Source organism: Triticum aestivum, chromosome 3A, assembly GCF_018294505.1.
Source record: "Triticum aestivum cultivar Chinese Spring chromosome 3A, IWGSC CS RefSeq v2.1, whole genome shotgun sequence".
Classification (NCBI taxonomy): Eukaryota; Viridiplantae; Streptophyta; class Magnoliopsida; order Poales; family Poaceae; genus Triticum; species Triticum aestivum.
In genome coordinates, this window is record NC_057800.1 from 125,677,695 (window position 1) to 125,694,948 (window position 17,254).

Sequence of the window (17,254 nt, forward strand, 5' to 3'; positions counted from 1 at the left end):
CGGTGTTGACGACCCCTCTCTCTTGCCAGAGCAACCAGGCAAGCCCCCCCCCCTTGATCACCAGATATCGTCTACTCTTCTCTCTACTGCTTGCATTAGAGTAGTGTAGCATGTTACTGCTTTTCGTTAATCCTACCCTGATGCATAGCATGTCCTTGCTACTACTGTTGTTACCTTTACCTGCAATCCCAATGCTTAGTATAGGATGCTAGTTTATCATCAGTGGCCCTACATTCTTGTCCGTCTGCCATGCTATACTACTGGGCCGTGATCACTTCGGGAGGTGATCACGGGCATATACTATATACTTTACACCGGTACATTACTGGTGATACTGTTTGGAGATGGGGGCTGAAGGGGCAGGTGGCTCCATCCAGGTAGTGCTGGGCCTGAGTTCCCGACGGCCCCCGATTGTTACTTTGAGGCGGAGCGACAGGGCAGGTTGAGACCACCTAGGAGAGAGGTGGGCCTGGCCCTGGTCGACGTTCATGGATACTTAAACACGCTTAACGAGATCTTGGTATTTGATCTGAGTCTGGCCACTGGGTTATACGCACTAACCATCTACGCGGGGACAGTTATGGGCACTCGATGTCGTGGTATCAGCCGAAGCCTTCGTGACGTCAGCGACTAAGCGGCGCGCGCCGGGTTGGACCGCGTAACACAACTTCCTTTGTAATGGAGGTTGCTAGGTCTGCTCTCCGGCCGCGTTCACAACGTGTAGGTGTGCAAAGGGTGATGGGTCCAGACCCCTGCGCCATAGGATTTAGACCGGCGTGCTGACCTCTCTGTTGTGCCTAGGTAGGGTTGCGACGTGTTGATCTTCCGAGGCCGGGCATGACCCAGGAAAGTGTGTCCGGCCAAATGGGATCGAGCGTTTTGGGTTATGTGGTGCACCCCTACAGGGAAGTAAATCTATTCGAATAGCCGTGATCTTCGGTAACATGACGACTTGGATTTGTACCTTGACCTTATGACAACTAGAACTAGATACTTAATAAAACACACCCTTCCAAGTGCCAGATACAACCCGGTGGTCGCTCTCTAACAGGGCGACGAGGAGAGGATCATCGGGTAGGATTATGCTACGCGATGCTACTTGGTGGACTTACCATCTACTCTCTTCTTCATGCTGCAAGATGGAGGTGGCCAGAAGCGTAGTCTTCAACAGGACTAGCTATCCCCCTCTTATTCCGGCATTCTGCAGTTCAGTCCACATATGATACCCCCTTTCCATTTGATACCAATGCATACATATGTAGTGTAGCTCCTTGCTTGCGAGTATTTTGGATGAGTACTCACGGTTGCTTTGCTCCCTCTTTTCCCCTTTCTATACCCGATTGTTGTGACCAGACGTTGGAGCCCAGGAGCCAGACGCCACTGTCGACGACAACTACTACTACTTGGGAGGCGCCTACTACTACATGCAGTCCGCTGACGACGACCAGGAGTAGTTTAGGAGGATCCCAGGCAGGAGGCTTGCGCCTCTTTCGACCTGTATCCCAGTTTGTGCTAGCCTTCTTAAGGCAAACTTGTTTAACTTATGTCTGTACTCAGATATTGTTGCTTCCGCTGACTCGTCTATGATCGAGCTCTTGTATTCGAGCCTTCGAGGCCCCTGGCTTGTAATATGATGCTTGTATGACTTATTTTATTTGTAGAGTTGTGTTGTGATATCTTCCCATGAGTCCCTGATCTTGATCGTACACATTTGCATGTATTATTAGTGTACGGTCGAATTGGGGGCGTCATAAGTTGGTATCAGAGCCGACTGCCTGTAGGAATCCCCTTCCACACTCCTTGGCCAAAGTTGAGTCTAGACATTGCAAAACTTTTTACTAACATGGATGTGTGTCTTACGGGCCCACGTCGTCATTTGGGTGGTATTAAGATCTTTTATTCCTCGATCCTTAGTCTGTGATTCTGATCTCTCTTCTATTCAGGTTAAATGATTTTCTAAAATCTAACTTTAGGTTCTCGAAAACACTTTCTCCCAGAGAGCCCCTCACTCCATATGATCGCTTGCTGCACCATAAGATTTCGAAGATACTCTCCGAGGTTTTCCCGAGACCCTTGTGCCCACCGACTTTACAATCCCCTACCACCAATATACCCTTATGGATAACTACCTACAATTGTCGTTCATACCTTCATTCTCAGTTGCTCTTGTTATTACAAGATGCCCTAAATTGCTCTCTGTTGTTCCGAAAATCCTTTAAGCTTACTGCCTTGCAGTTCTTTACGACATGAATACCCCTATTGAACATTCCTCGCACTTATTGAGTATTCGTTCATCCCTAGTTGTTCGTATGCTTCATAAGATACTCCGAAATACTATCCGACCTTCTGAGCATCCTCTTCGAACTATTGCTTTGCAAATACTTGTATGCTTACATTACGGATGCTCCCATATCACTAGCAATATTCACTAGTATCTTTTGACACTGTCATTTTGATCCTATTGATTCAACATGTGTGCGAATGCACACAATCATCAATCGACCCTTTTAAATTATCCTTTCGGCTCATGCGTCATTTTGAACATGAGCTTGTTCTCGGCCAATCTATTTGCCGTCAATTGTACCCTTAGGTCTATTGAATTTATCCATCCTTGATCAGAGCGTTTGCTTCTGACCCTTTGATTTGGAATTCATAATTCCTTTGCAATTGAGCTTTGAGTTAGTCAGTTGTTTCTATAATCAGATGCACATGCATTCCTTCTTCCTTTGATAGAGTACCGATACTCACATCAACTCCATTGCAGACCACCAGACCTCTTGTTGGATTTTATCCGATAGTGTCCTTCATATTGAATAACCTTGTGAGCCTTCCATGGGTATATAATGCCTTTGGTAAATTGTATCATCTGCTTTTGAACAATGCTCTACTTTCGAGCTGGTGATGTTTACTATTGAAGCTTGCGGAATATGTTTCCACGATACCCCGATGGTTTGAACCTATGCCTTCCTTATTATGTGTGAACTCGAAAGTCTTCACGAGCCATACTCTTCTGGTATTTTGCTAGATAAAATTTCTACACTACAGCTTCTTCAAAAGCGAGAAGTAAAATGAAAGGTTATGCATGGAAGAAGTGGGAGTCGACCTTGAGCCTTTGCGTTCATGCCCATGGACCCGATGTGAAACTTATCATTGAAGCTTCTTGTAAATGATATTAATCCCCTTGTTATAAGTTCATCCTGTATCTATGTTTGGTCCTTTGCAATCAGGGTTCCGACCATATTTTCTCATTAATACCATTTATCAGACAAGTTGAGTACTTGTCTTGTGCAGATCATTGCACCTGTCCAACCTCTATTATGATCTACCTTTGAGTATTACCCCTGGTATCTCGAGGATATCATGCCATTACACTACATTTTATGAACTTTTGATGGAGTACTACCTTACCCTATCTTTGTCACTTCATGGGTTCTGGGTTGTTTATCAACTGAGAACACCGGTAAGTGAATCGATTCCGCACTCTGATTCAATAACTCTAAGTAATTTTCATTGCTTACGAGTTTAATAATCCTTCAAGTCATTCCTAGCATGATCGGCTATATCACTATCGTGCCAAATTTTAACCATGTTACCTGGTTCTTCTTCCCGAAGCACAATTTTCGACGATGAGCTAAGCTTACGTCGATCTTCCTTGTCAAATCATTTCGCCTTGAACAACAAGCTTGATTTCAAGTTTGTGTCGTACCCGTGATTCCAATAACCTTTCGCTTCATCATTCCTTTTGCTTGATGTCGTTGCTGCTCGATGGCATCTTCATAGGGCCTCTCGACAAAATTTGTCGTAATCACCATCAATATACTGCCTTGTTCTACGACATCAATCGAATTCTTGAGGAGAAATACCATCCTTGCCCGTCGATGATTCGTGTTGACTTCGACACCATCCTTGACTTCCTGCCAATACAGACTTGGACATGTTTTGGTTATATCTTACATTCCTTGACATTCTTGGAATTGTTCCTTTGTACTTCTTGAGACCTTCAGATTCAATCTTGCTTGAAACACCATGTCCATGCTATCCTGAAGCATGATTGTGGTACTCCGAACATCATTAAGAACATTGGAGGTCTAATACTAACTGTTTCTTGATCACTTATTCAAACACCGTTGTTTGGGTAACGTCATGAAATTCCTCTCCCCTTGCCTAAATGGTTTTCTACTTACTACCCTATCATGGATATCTTGCTTTGCTTGTCCTTGGGAAGGATAAACCCCTGAAATGTGTGTTTAAACACATTTTTCCTTTCCATTGTTCTGTTTAATCTGATAATCATATTTTCCTTTCCATTGCTTGGTTTAACCTTTCTTGAGGTCTATATGATCTAAGCAGTAATATTCTCCTGCTTATGTAAACACCTCGGTGTACAATTCTGTCAGCGAGACCCTGTTTCTACTGTTGATGTCTTTCCGGTAACCGCCGATGGAGGAGAACTTTGCCTACTGGTCCGCCTCGTTCAACAAGCAGGAAAATGGTTCTCCTCGTCCCTCGCCCTTGGTACCGACGTTGTTGCCAACATAACTGACAGGCTAAGCTCTGACCTACTTCGCAATCATGACCGTGTAAGATGTCATCGCTCTTTCTACTTTTAACACATGGTGGGCCCATAACCCATAGTTCCACAGGATCGAAACCTGACTCTCCTATACACCCCCTGTTCCCCAAAGCTATTCCTCGCGTGTGGCCTCATATGTAATTCACGAGCCACCTTCCGATGAGATCATCAATTCCGGTATCAGACGCAATACTTATTCTCGTTGCTCTGGGCCCCCCTTTCACACTTTGTTTAGGCATCGTACCATTGTCTATCTGCTTGAAAATTCTTATGGTACCTTCTTACTTTGCTCTCGATGTGTCTCATTTGTTCAACTCGGGAGATACTCATGTGTTCATTCTTGGGATACCCCCAGATGATTTTACCTTATAACATACTATCGTTGTAGAGCTGCCCCTTACCTATTCGTAAGTACGATGGAGTTCCTCGAAGAAAGGACGACAACTTCATCATGATGCATTGAAATAAAGAATTGAAGACATCAATGAAAGGGATTAACTTCTTCAAGAAGAGCAGCCAAGACCAAGAAGATCTCTTGAAATATCGTAACCAGACCTTTCTCCTTACTCTACCTCTTAAATCTCGGGACGAGATTTCTTGTAGTGGAGGAGAATTGTGACGCCCGGATAGTTACACTACAGTAACCCTCTGCTAGTGATGCCACGTCACCTCGATTACTGTTGCTAATCTCGTGTTAGTTCAAAAACGATTCAAATTCAAATTTAAAATAAAGTCAAACAACAAAAGTTTTCGAACTTTAAAACAAAAATGTTCGAGTTGTGCCAAATAATGCAAAGGTAATTGTGGTGAAGAAACCCCACTTTTATAAAATCTTTAAATACTCTAAAATGACTAAAACAATAGCAAAACAAATAATAAAATGCCTTTATAATTAATAATATGATAAACTATTCTATTTAGGGACTAAACTCTTTATGGTAGTGGGTTTAGTGGTATTACTAATTTAGGGGTCATTTTTGTACTTTAGAAAACTAAAATAAAGGAGGAACAAAATAAAACAGAAAAGAAATAAAATACATATAAGAAAAGAAAACTAAAATACAAAAAATGGGCCTCGTGGCCAACTGGACCTCGGGCCAGCTAGCCCAGCTGGGCCTCAAGCCAGCCAGTCGGCCCACCCCGCGCCTCTGGCCTATATGGCCCTACTCCCCCCACCCACCGAGGGAAACCCTATCCACTCCCACTCCTCCCCCACGACGCCACACCCGCTCCCCTCCCGATCCAATCGGGGCGAGCCTCCCCTCACTCCCCTCGCTCCCGCACGACGCCCCAACCCTGTCGCCGACGCTCACCGTCCAGGACGCCGCCTGGGACCCACGCCACCTCGTCCGCGTCGTGCTCGTCGCCCGGAGCCACCCCGCCGTCGCTGCCGTCCTCCTCATCTCTGCCACGCCATTCGCCGCCCTCCGCCTCAACCTCCCCCGTCCTCGCCCGCCCCTCGCCGGCCGCTGCTTCCTCGTCTTCATCGTCACCGTCGCCACCGCTGCCTCGAGCTCATTGTCGCACACCTGCAGGGCCCAGTGAGCCACCACCCCTTCCTTTCTCCTATGCCCATCTCACCGCGTCTCTCCCCATCGCTGCTCATTGTCCGATCGCGCACGGACCGTGGTCACCCTGCGCTGGCCACGCCCAGCGTGCGCGCCCCGGCCCCGCGACCTGCGCGCCTCGCCAGCTCCACCCGCTGCAGTCGCTCGCCGTCGCCGTTGCGCCCCGCACCGTCGCGCCACGCCCCTCTGAAGTGCCCAACTCACCCCGTGGTTGCCTCCACCGCGACCCCTGCCCGTCGCTCTGCGCCCTCCCTGCAGCCGGTTGCCGCGCCGACTCCTGCACGCATAGCCGCTTCCCACCGAGGCCGAACCCCGCCCTGTCGCCCCCTTGCCGCACTGCTCCGACTGCCGCCGTGGCTGCCCCCCTATTGGTGGCCTCGGGCATGCAGGTGGGCGCACGCCCTACCCGCGCCCGTAACCGCTGCCCGTTCGCCCGTTAGCCTCCCTAGGCCAATGACAAGGGGGGCCCACGCCCCTAGAACGTTAAAAAAATGGAATGAATTATATATAAAAAAATGATGATAATTAATAATTAAAATTAATTAAAATATTAATTAATTAATTAATTAAAGAAGTAATTAACTTAATTAATTCTGTTAGCTAACTATTAAACCTAATTAACCTGCTGATTAATCTAACTAAACAATTAGTTAGTTAATTAGTCAATGATAGTGGGACCCACACGTCAGGTTGAACAGGTCAGCTGCTGATGTCATGCTGACTTCATGCTGACGTCAGCAAACACTATTCTGGATAATGTTGATTTAATTAATTAAATAAATCCTAAAAATGATTTAAACCTTTTAAAATTAATATAAAATAAACCGTAGCTCGGATGGAAAAACTTTGTACATGAAAGTTGCTCAGAACGACGAGACGAATCTGGATATGCAGCCCGTTTGTCCTTCACGCATCCCTAGCATAGCGAACACGCAACTTTCCCCCTCCAGTTCATTTGTCCGAAAACCCGAAACACTGGGAATCCTTTCCCGGTATCACCTAGTACTGCGTTAGGGCACACCTAGCACCGCGTATTGCTATGTTATGCCTTGTGTTGCTTTGATTGCTTTGTTATTTATTGTGTTCTCCCTCCGTTACTTCTTTCCGGTAGACCCCGAGACTGCCGGCGAACCCCAGTTCGACTACGGTGTTGACGACCCCTCTCTCTTGCCAGAGCAACCAGGCAAGCCCCCCCTTAATCACCAGATATCGCCTACTCTTCTCTCTACTTCTTGCATTAGAGTAGTGTAGCATGTTACTGCTTTCCCTTAATCCTACCCTGATGCATAGCATGTCCTTGCTACTACTGTTGTTACCTTTACCTGCAATCCCAATGCTTAGTATAGGATGCTAGTTTATCATCAGTGGCCCTACATTCTTGTCCGTCTGCCACGCTATACTACTGGGCCGTGATCACTTCGGGAGGTGATAATGGACATATACTATATACTTTACACCGTTACATTACCGGTGATACTATTTGGAGATGGGGCTGAAGGGGCAGGGGGCTCCATCCAGGTAGTGCTGGGCCTGAGTTCCCGACGGCCCCCGACTGTTACTTTGAGGCGGAGCGACAGGGCAGGTTGAGACCACCTAGGAGAGAGGTGGGCCTGGCCCTGGTCGGCGCTCGCGGATACTTAAACACGCTTAAAGAGATCTTGGTATTTGATCTGAGTCTGGCCACTGGCTTATACGCACTAACCATCTATGCGGGGACAGTTATGGGCACTCGACGTCGTCGTGACGTCAGCGAGTGAGTGGTGCGCGCCGGGTTGGACCGCGTAACACAACTTCCTTTGTAATGGAGGTTGCTAGGTCTGCTCTCCAGCCGCGTTCGCAACATGTAGGTGTGCAAAGGGCGATGGGCCCAGACCCCTGCGCCATAGGATTTAGACCGGCGTGCTGACCTCTCTGTTGTGCCTAGGTAGGGCTGCAACATGTTGATCTTTCGAGGCTGGGCATGACCCAGGAAAGTGTGTCCGGCCAAATGGGATCGAGCGTGTTGGGTTATGTGGTGCACCCCTACAGGGAAGTTAATCTATTCGAATAGCCGTGATCTTCGATAACAGGACGACTTGCAGTTGTACCTTGACCTTATGACAACTAGAACCGGATACTTAATAAAACACACCCTTCCAAGTGCCAGATACAACCCGGTGGTCGCTCTCTAACAGGGCGACGAGGAGAGGATCATCGGGTAGGATTATGCTACGCGATGCTACTTGGTGGACTTACCATCTACTCTCTTCTTCATGCTGCAAGATGGAGGTGTCCAGAAGCGTAGTCTTCAACAGGACTAGCTATCCCCCTCTTATTCCGGCATTCTGCAGTTCAGTCCACATATGATACCCCTTTTCCATTTGATACCAATGCATACATATGTAGTGTAGCTCCTTGCTTGCGAGTACTTTGGATGAGTACTCACGGTTGCTTTGCTCCCTCTTTTCCCCTTCCTATACCCGATTGCTGCGATCAGACGTTGGAGCCCAGGAGCCAGACGCCACTGTCGATGACGACTACTACTACTCGGGAGGTGCCTACTACTACGTGCAGTCCGCTGACGACGACTAGGAGTAGTTTAGGAGGATCCCAGGCAGGAGGCCTGCGCCTCTTTCGATCTGTATCCCAGTTTGTGCTAGCCTTCTTAAGTAAAACTTGTTTAACTTATGTCTGTACTCGGATATTGTTGCTTCCGCTGACTCGTCTATGATCGAGCTCTTGTATTCGAGCCTTTGAGGCCCCTGGCTTGTAATATGATGCTTGTATGACTTATTTTATTTGTAGAGTTGTGTTGTGATATCTTCCCGTGAGTCCCTGATCTTGATCGTACACATTTGCATGTATGATTAGTGTACGGTCGAATCGGGGGCGTCAGAATGAGAGAAAAAGAGAGAAGGGACAATGTCACTGTCCTTTTTCCACACTTGTGCTTCAAAGTAGCACCATGATCTTCATGATAGAGAGTCTCTTATTTTGTCACTTTCATATACTAGTGGGAATTTTTCATTATAGAACTTGGCTTGTATATTCCAATGATGGGCTTCCTCAAATGCCCTAGGTCTTCGTGAGCAAGCGAGTTGGATGCACACCCACTTAGTTTCTTTGATGAGCTTTCATATATTTATAGCTCTAGTGCATCAATTGCATGGCAATCCCTACTCCTTGCATTGACATCAATTGGTGGGCATCTCCATAGCCCATTGATTAGCCGAGTCAAGGTGAGACTTTCTCCCTTTTTGTCTTCTCACACAACCTCAATCATCATATTCTATTCCACCCATAGTTCTATGTCCATGGCTCGCGCTCATATATTGCATAAAAGTTGAAAGAGTTTGAAAAGGCAAAGTATGAAACAATTACTTGGCTTGTCATCGGGGTTGTGCATGATGAGAGCATTTTGTGTGACGAAAATGAAGCATGGCCAAACTATATGACTTTGTAGGGATAAGTTTTCTTTGGCTATAGTATTTTGATAAGGCATAATTGCTTCATTAGCATACTTGGAGTATTACTATTTTTATATCAACAATAAACTTTTATCTTGAATATTTCGGATCTGAACATTCATGCCACAATAGAGAAAAATACATTGAAGAATATTCTAGAAAGCATTCGACATCACAAATTTTGTTTTTATCATTTAGCTACTCGAGAACGAGCATGAATTAAGCTTGGGATGCTGATACGTCTTCAACGTATCTATAATTTTTTATTGTTCCATGCTATTATATTATCCGTTTTGGATATTAATGGGCTTTATTTTACACTTCTATATTATTTTTGGGACTAACCTATCAACACAAGGCCCAGTGCAAATTGCTGTTTTTTTTGCCTATTTCAGTGTTTCGCAGAAAAGGAATATCAAACAGAGTCCAAACGGAATGAAACCTTTGGGAGCGTGATTTTTGGAACAAACGTGATCTAGAGGACTTGGAGTGGACGTCAAGAAACGAACGAGGTGTCCACGAGGCAGGGGCGCGCCTACCCCCTGGGCGCGCCCTCCCCCCTGTGGGCCCCTCGTGGCTTAACCGACCTACTTCTTCCTCCTATATATGTTCACATACCCCGAAAACATCCACGAGCACCACGAAACGCTATTCCCACCGCATCAACCTTTTGTACCCAAGAGATCCCATCTTGGGGCCTTTTCCGGAGCTCCGCCGGAGGGGGCATTGATCACGGAGGGCCTCTACATCAACTCCATGGCCCCTCCGATGATGTGTGAGTAGTTTACCTCAGACCTTCGGGTCCATAGTTATTAGCTAGATGGCTTCTTCTCTCTCTTTGGATCTCAATACAAAGTTCTCCTTGATCTTCTTGGAGATCTATTCGATATAATCTTCTTTTGTGGTGTGTTTGTCGAGATCCGATGAATTGTAGGTTTATGATCAAGATTATCTATGAACAATATTTGAATCTTCTCTGAATTCTTTTATGTATGATTGGTTATCTTTGCAAGTCTCTTCGAATTATCAGATTGGTCTGGCCTACTAGATTGATCTTTCTTGCAATGGGAGAAGTGCTTAGCTTTGGGTTCAATCTTGCAGTGCTCGATCCTAGTGACAGAAAGGGAAACGACACGTATTGTATTGTTGCCATCGAGGATAAAAAGATGGGGTTTATATCATATTGCATGAGTTTATCCCTCTACATCATGTCATCTTCCTTAAAGCGTCACTCTGTTCTTATGAACTTAATACTCTAGATGCATGCTGGATAGCGATCGATGTGTGGAGTAATAGTAGTAGATGCAGGCAGGAGTCGGTCTACTTGTCACTGACGTGATGCCTATATACATGATCATACCTAGATATTCTCATAACTATGCTCAATATGCTCGATAGTAATTTGTTCACCCACCGTAATACTTATGCTATCTTGAGAGAAGCCACTAGTGAAACCTATGGCCCCCGGGTCTATTTTCTATCATACAAGTTTCCAATCTATTTTATTTTGCAATCTTTAATTTCAATCTATATCACAAAAATACCAAAAATATTTATCTTATTATCATTATCTCTATCAGATCTCACTCTTGCAAGTGGCCGTGAAGGGATTGACAACCCCTTTATCACGTTGGTTGCGAAGTTATTATTTGTTTGTGTAGGTACGAGGTGACTCGCGTGTGGTCTCCTACTGGATTGATACCTTGGTTCTGAAAAACTGAGGGAAATACTTACGATGCTTTGCTGCATCACCCTTTCCTCTTCAAGGGAAAACCAATGCATGCTCAAGAGGTAACAACTGGCAAGTCTCTTTAATCGTTCCGTAATGGATCATCCCGCAACTAACTCATTAGTCACATTGCTTGCAGGGCTTATAGTGATGAGCATTATCGAGAGGGCCCAGAGATACCTCTCCGATACACCGAGTGACAAATCCTAATCTCAATCTATGCCAACTCAACAAACACCATGGGAGACACCTGTAGAGCATCTTTATAATCACCCGGTTACATTGTGACGTTTGATAGCACACAAGGTGTTCCTCTTGTATTCGGGAGTTGCATAATCTCATAGTCAGAGGAACATGTATAAGTCATGATGAAAGCAATAGCAATAAAAGTAAAAGATCATTATGCGAAGCTAACGGATGGGTCTTGTCATCCCGTTGATCAAATAACAACACATGTCTATGGTCAGGAAACTTAACCATCTTTGATTAACGAGCTAGTCTAGTAGAGGCATACTAGGGACACTCTGTTTGTCTACATATTCACACATGTACTAAGTTTCCAGTTAATACAATTCTAGCATGAATAATAAAAAAATTATCATGATATAAGGAAATATAAATAAAAACTTTATTATTGCCTCTAGGGCATATTTCCTTCAGTCTCCCACTTGCACTAGTGTCAATAATCTAGTTCAAATCGTCATGTAATTTAATACCAATAGTTCACATCTTTATGTGGTTAGTTCACATCACCATGTGATACGTCTCTGTCGTATCTACTTTTTGAAACACTTTTGCCCTTGTTTTGGACTCTAACTTGTATGATTTGAATGGAACTAACCCGGACTGACGCTGTTTTCAGCATAATTGCCATGATGTCATTTTATGTGCAGAAAACAAAAGTTCTCGGAATGACCTGAAACTCCACGGAATATCTTACAATAAATAATAATAAAATCCTCGCCAAAGATGTAGACCAGGGGGCCCACACCCTTCTCATGAGGGTGGGGGGCGCCCCGCCCACTAGGGCGCGCCCCTACCTCGCGGGCCCCATGGAGACCCCCCGACTCCAACTCCAACTCTATATAACTGCTTTCGGGGAGAAAAAAATAGGAGAGAAGAAATCACCGCGTTTCACGATACGGAGCCGCCCCCAAGCCCTAAAACCTCTCGGGAGGACTGATCTGGAGTCTGTTCGGGGCTCCAGAGAGCGGGATTCGTCGCCGTCGTCATCATCAACCATCCTCCATCACCAATTTCATGATGCTCACCACCGTGCGTGAGTAATTCCATCGTAGGCTTGCTGGACGGTGATCGGTTGGATGAGATTCACCATGTAATCGAGTTAGTTTTGTTAGGGTTTGATCCCTAGTATCCACTATGTTCTGAGATTGATGTTGCTATGACTTTGCTATGCTTAATGCTTGTCACTAGGGCCCGAGTGCCATGATTTCAGATCTGAACCTATTATGTTTTCATCAATATATGAGTGTTCTTGATCCTATCTTGCAAGTCTATAGTCACCTATTATGTGTTATGATCCGTTAACCCCGAAGTGACAATAATCGGGATACTTACCGGTGATGACCGTAGTTTGAGGAGTTCATGTATTCACTATGTGCTAATGCTTTGTTCCGGTTCTTTATTAAAAGGAGGCCTTAATATCTCTTGGTTTCCATTGGGACCCTGCTGCCATGGGAGGGTAGGACAAAAGATGTCATGCAAGTTCTTTTCCATAAGCACGTATGACTATATTCGGAATACATGCCTACATTACATTGACGAATTGGAGCTAGTTCTGTGTCACCCTATGTTATGACTGTTACATGATGAACCGCATCCGGCCTAATTATTCATCATTGATCCAATGCCTACGAGCTTTCCATATACTGCTTTACGCTTATTTACTTTCCCGTTGCTATTGTTACAATCACTACAAAATACCAAAAACATTACTTTGCTTTCATTACTCTTTTGTTACCGTTACCATCACTATCATATTACTTTGCTACTAAACACTTTGCTACAGATACTAAGTTTCCAGGTGTGGTTGAATTGACAACTCAGCTGCTAATACTTGAGAATATTCTTTGGCTCCCCTTGTGTCGAATCAATGCATTTGGGTTGAATACTCTACCTTCGAAAGCTATTGCGATCCCCTATACTTGTGGGTTATCAAGACTAATTTCTGGCGCTGTTGCCGGGGAGCATAGCTCTATTCTTTGAGTCACTTGGGATTTATATCTGCTGGACACTATGAAGAACTTGAGAGATCCAAAAACCAAGATCTATCCCTCAATTACAAGGGGAGGTAAGGAACTGCCATCTAGCTCTGCACTTGATTCACCTTCTGTTATGAGTAAGCTTGCGACACCTAAACCTGCTTTTGCTATTTGTTCTGATATGTCACATGTTATTGATGATGCTACTTCTGCTATACATGATACTTATGATGAAAGTACCTCTATGCCTGATACTACTATGCCACTTAGTGATTTTCTCGAGGAACGACTTGCTAGGGCTAGAGAGATTGAAAATATTGAATCTGATTATGAAGATGAAAGTGATGATGAAGAATCACTTGTTATTCCTGAGGGTTATTCATTTGATCAAGATGCTTCTTTAGCTATTTTAGCTTGCAAAGAAAGATATGAACTCAAAAGGTTATTAGCTAAATGGAATAAGCAATCTCTAAATGCTAGGATGAGACCTGACCCTGCTTTTGCTACTTCACCTATCTATGTTGCTGATAAGGATTATGAATTCTCTGTTGATCCTGATATAATTACTTTGGTTGAATCTGATCCTTTTCATGGCTATGAATCTAAAACTGTTGTAGCACATCTTACTAAATTAAATGATATAGCCACCCTGTTCACTGACGATGAGAGATCTCACTACTTTTATATCCTTAAAATATTTCCGTTCTCATTAAAGGGTGATGCTAAGATATGGTTTAATTCTCTTGATCCTGGTTGTGTGCGTAGTCCCCAGGATATGATCTATTACTTCTCTACTAAATATTTCCCTGCTCATAAGAAACAAGATGCTTTAAAGGAAACATACAATTTTGTGCAAATTAAAGAAGAGAGTCTCCCACAAGCTTGGGGGAGGCTTCTCAAGTTACTTAATGCTTTTCCTGATCATCCTCTTAAGAAAAATGCAATACTTGATATATTTTATAATGGACTATCTGATGCTTCCAGAGATTACCTGGATAGCTATGCTGGTTCTCTTTTCAGGGAAAGAACACCGGATGAAGCTGAAATCTTATTGAATAATATGTTGACAAATGAAAATAATTGGGCACCTCCTGAGCCACCTCCTGAGCCAATTAATGATCCTATTCTTAAACCAACTCTGAAGAAGAGAGGTATTCTATTTCTCAGTCCCGAAGATATGCAAGAGGCAAAGAAATCTATGAAAGAAAAAGGTATTAAAACTAAAGATGTTAAGAATTTACCTCCTATTGAAGAAATACATGGTCTTAATTTACCGCCTGTTGAAGAAACATATGAGCTTAATCCTTTATTTATTGAAGAGCCTCGAGACCTCGATAACCCGACACAGGTAGTAAAGGTAAATTCTCTCTATAGATATGATAAAGCTGAAATCCCTCCTACTAAAATTGCTAGTCAATGCTTGGATGAGTTTGATAATTTTATGTTTAAGCAAGAAGACTTCAATGCTTATTTTGGTAGACAATTAAAACAAGATGCTGATATGATTAAATACTTGGGTGATTATATGGCTAATATTAGAGGTGAATTTAAACTTGTTAGAAAACATGCTTCTATGGTTACCACTCAAGTAGAACAAGTACTTAAAGCTCAAAAAAAATTGCTCAATGAGATGAATAGTAAGAAAAATGATTATGCTGTTAAAGTGGCTACTATAGCTGGTAGAATGACTCAGGAACCTTTGTATCCTGAAGGCCACCCTAAGAGAATTGAGCAAGATTCTCGGAGAAATAAAATTGATGCACCTAGTTCTTCTAAAAAGAACAAAAAAGAAAAATGATAGAACTGTGCGAACTTCTAGTGAACCTATTGCTGAACCACCAGATAATCCAAATGATATCTCTATGTCTAATGCTGAAACACAATCTGGTAATGAACATTAACCTAATGAAAATGTTAATGACGATGTTCATAATGATGCTCAACCTAGTAATGATAATGATGTAGAAATTGAACCTGTTGTTGATCTTGATAACCCACAATCAAAGAATCAACGTTATGATAAGAAAGACTTTGTTGCTAGGAAATATGGTAAAGAAAGAGAACCTTGGGTTCAGAAACCCATGCCTTTTCCTCCCAAACCATCCAAGAAAAAGGATGATGAGGATTTTGAGCGCTTTGCTAAAATGATTAGACCTATCTTTTTGCGTATGCGATTGACTGATATGCTCAAAATGAATCCTTATGCTAAGTACATGAAAGATATTGTTACAAATAAAAGAAAGATACCGGAAGCTGAAATTTTCACCATGCTTGCTAATTATACTTTTAAGGGTGGAATACCAAAGAAACTTGGAGATCCAGGAGTACCTACTATACCATGCTCCATTAAAAGAAACTATGTTAAAACTGCTTTATGTGATCTTGTAGCCGGTGTTAGTGTTATGCCTCTCTCTTTATATCATAGACTTGACTTGAATAAGTTGACACCTACTGAAATATCTTTGCAAATGGCTGATAAATCAATTGCTATACCTGTCGGTATTTATGAGGATGTGCCAGTTGTAGTTGCAAACATTACTATTTTAACGGACTTTGTTATTCTTGATATTCCCGAGGACGATAGTATGTCTATTATTCTTGGAAGACCTTTTCTTAATACTGCAGGGGCTGTTATTGATTGCAACAAAGGCAATGTCACTTTTCATGTTAATGGTAATGAGCATATGGTACACTTTCCGAGGAAACAACCTCAAGTTCATAGTATCAATTCTATCGGAAAAATTCCATCGATTATATTTGGAGGTTTTGAATTTCCTCTTCCTACTGTCAAGAAGAAATATGATATACTTATTATTGGGGATGTGCATATCCCCATTGAGGTAACCTAGTGTTATTCGAAATTTCTCCGGTTTCATGTTAATCGGAATGAGTTTGTTAACAAGACTTGATCAACCTTGTTAGTGGATTCCTTTTGACAAGCATGAGATGGATGAAACTAGAAGCACAACCTTCTGTACCCTCTCTTTACTTTCTGTTATTTATATTAAATAAAGTAAAAATAAATAATTTTCTGTCTGTTATCTGATTATCCGTGCAATATAAAAATACCTCGAAAATAAATGTTCTCCAAATGCCCTGAAAATTAAATATGATTTTTTATAGAATATTTGAGGATTTATGGAACAAAGAACACACCAGGGGGCCAACCACCTTGCCACGAGGGTGTAGGGCGCGCCCACCCCCCTAGGGCGTGCCCCCTGCCTCGTGGGCCCATGGTGGCCCTCCTCCACTTATTCTTTCAGCCACACACTTCATCTTCATCCCCCAAACACGAAAAACCAACTCAAACCCGAGTCCAAGCTCGTTTTGCTGCCATTTTTTATCTCCTTGCTCAAAGCACCTCTCACAAAACTGCTTGGGGAGATTGTTCCTTGGTATGTGACTCCTCCATTGGTCCAATTAGTTTTTGTTCTAGTGCTTTATTCGTTGCAAATTTTTGTTGCTTAGGTGACCCTGGTCTTGAGCTTGCATGTCAAATTTATATGGTCAAAAGTAGTTTTGATGCATGATATAGGCTCTAGGCACTTGTAGGAGTAGTTGCTATCAATATTATTGAGTTTGGTTTATTTTTATTTTGAAGTTACTAAAAAAATTCAGAATTTTTCAGAGGAAGAAATATGCTTAGGAAAATGTTCCAAGGTGGTTCTTCAAAGAAGCAAGGACCCAGGCTTGCAATGCGTGATGCTAACGAAGAG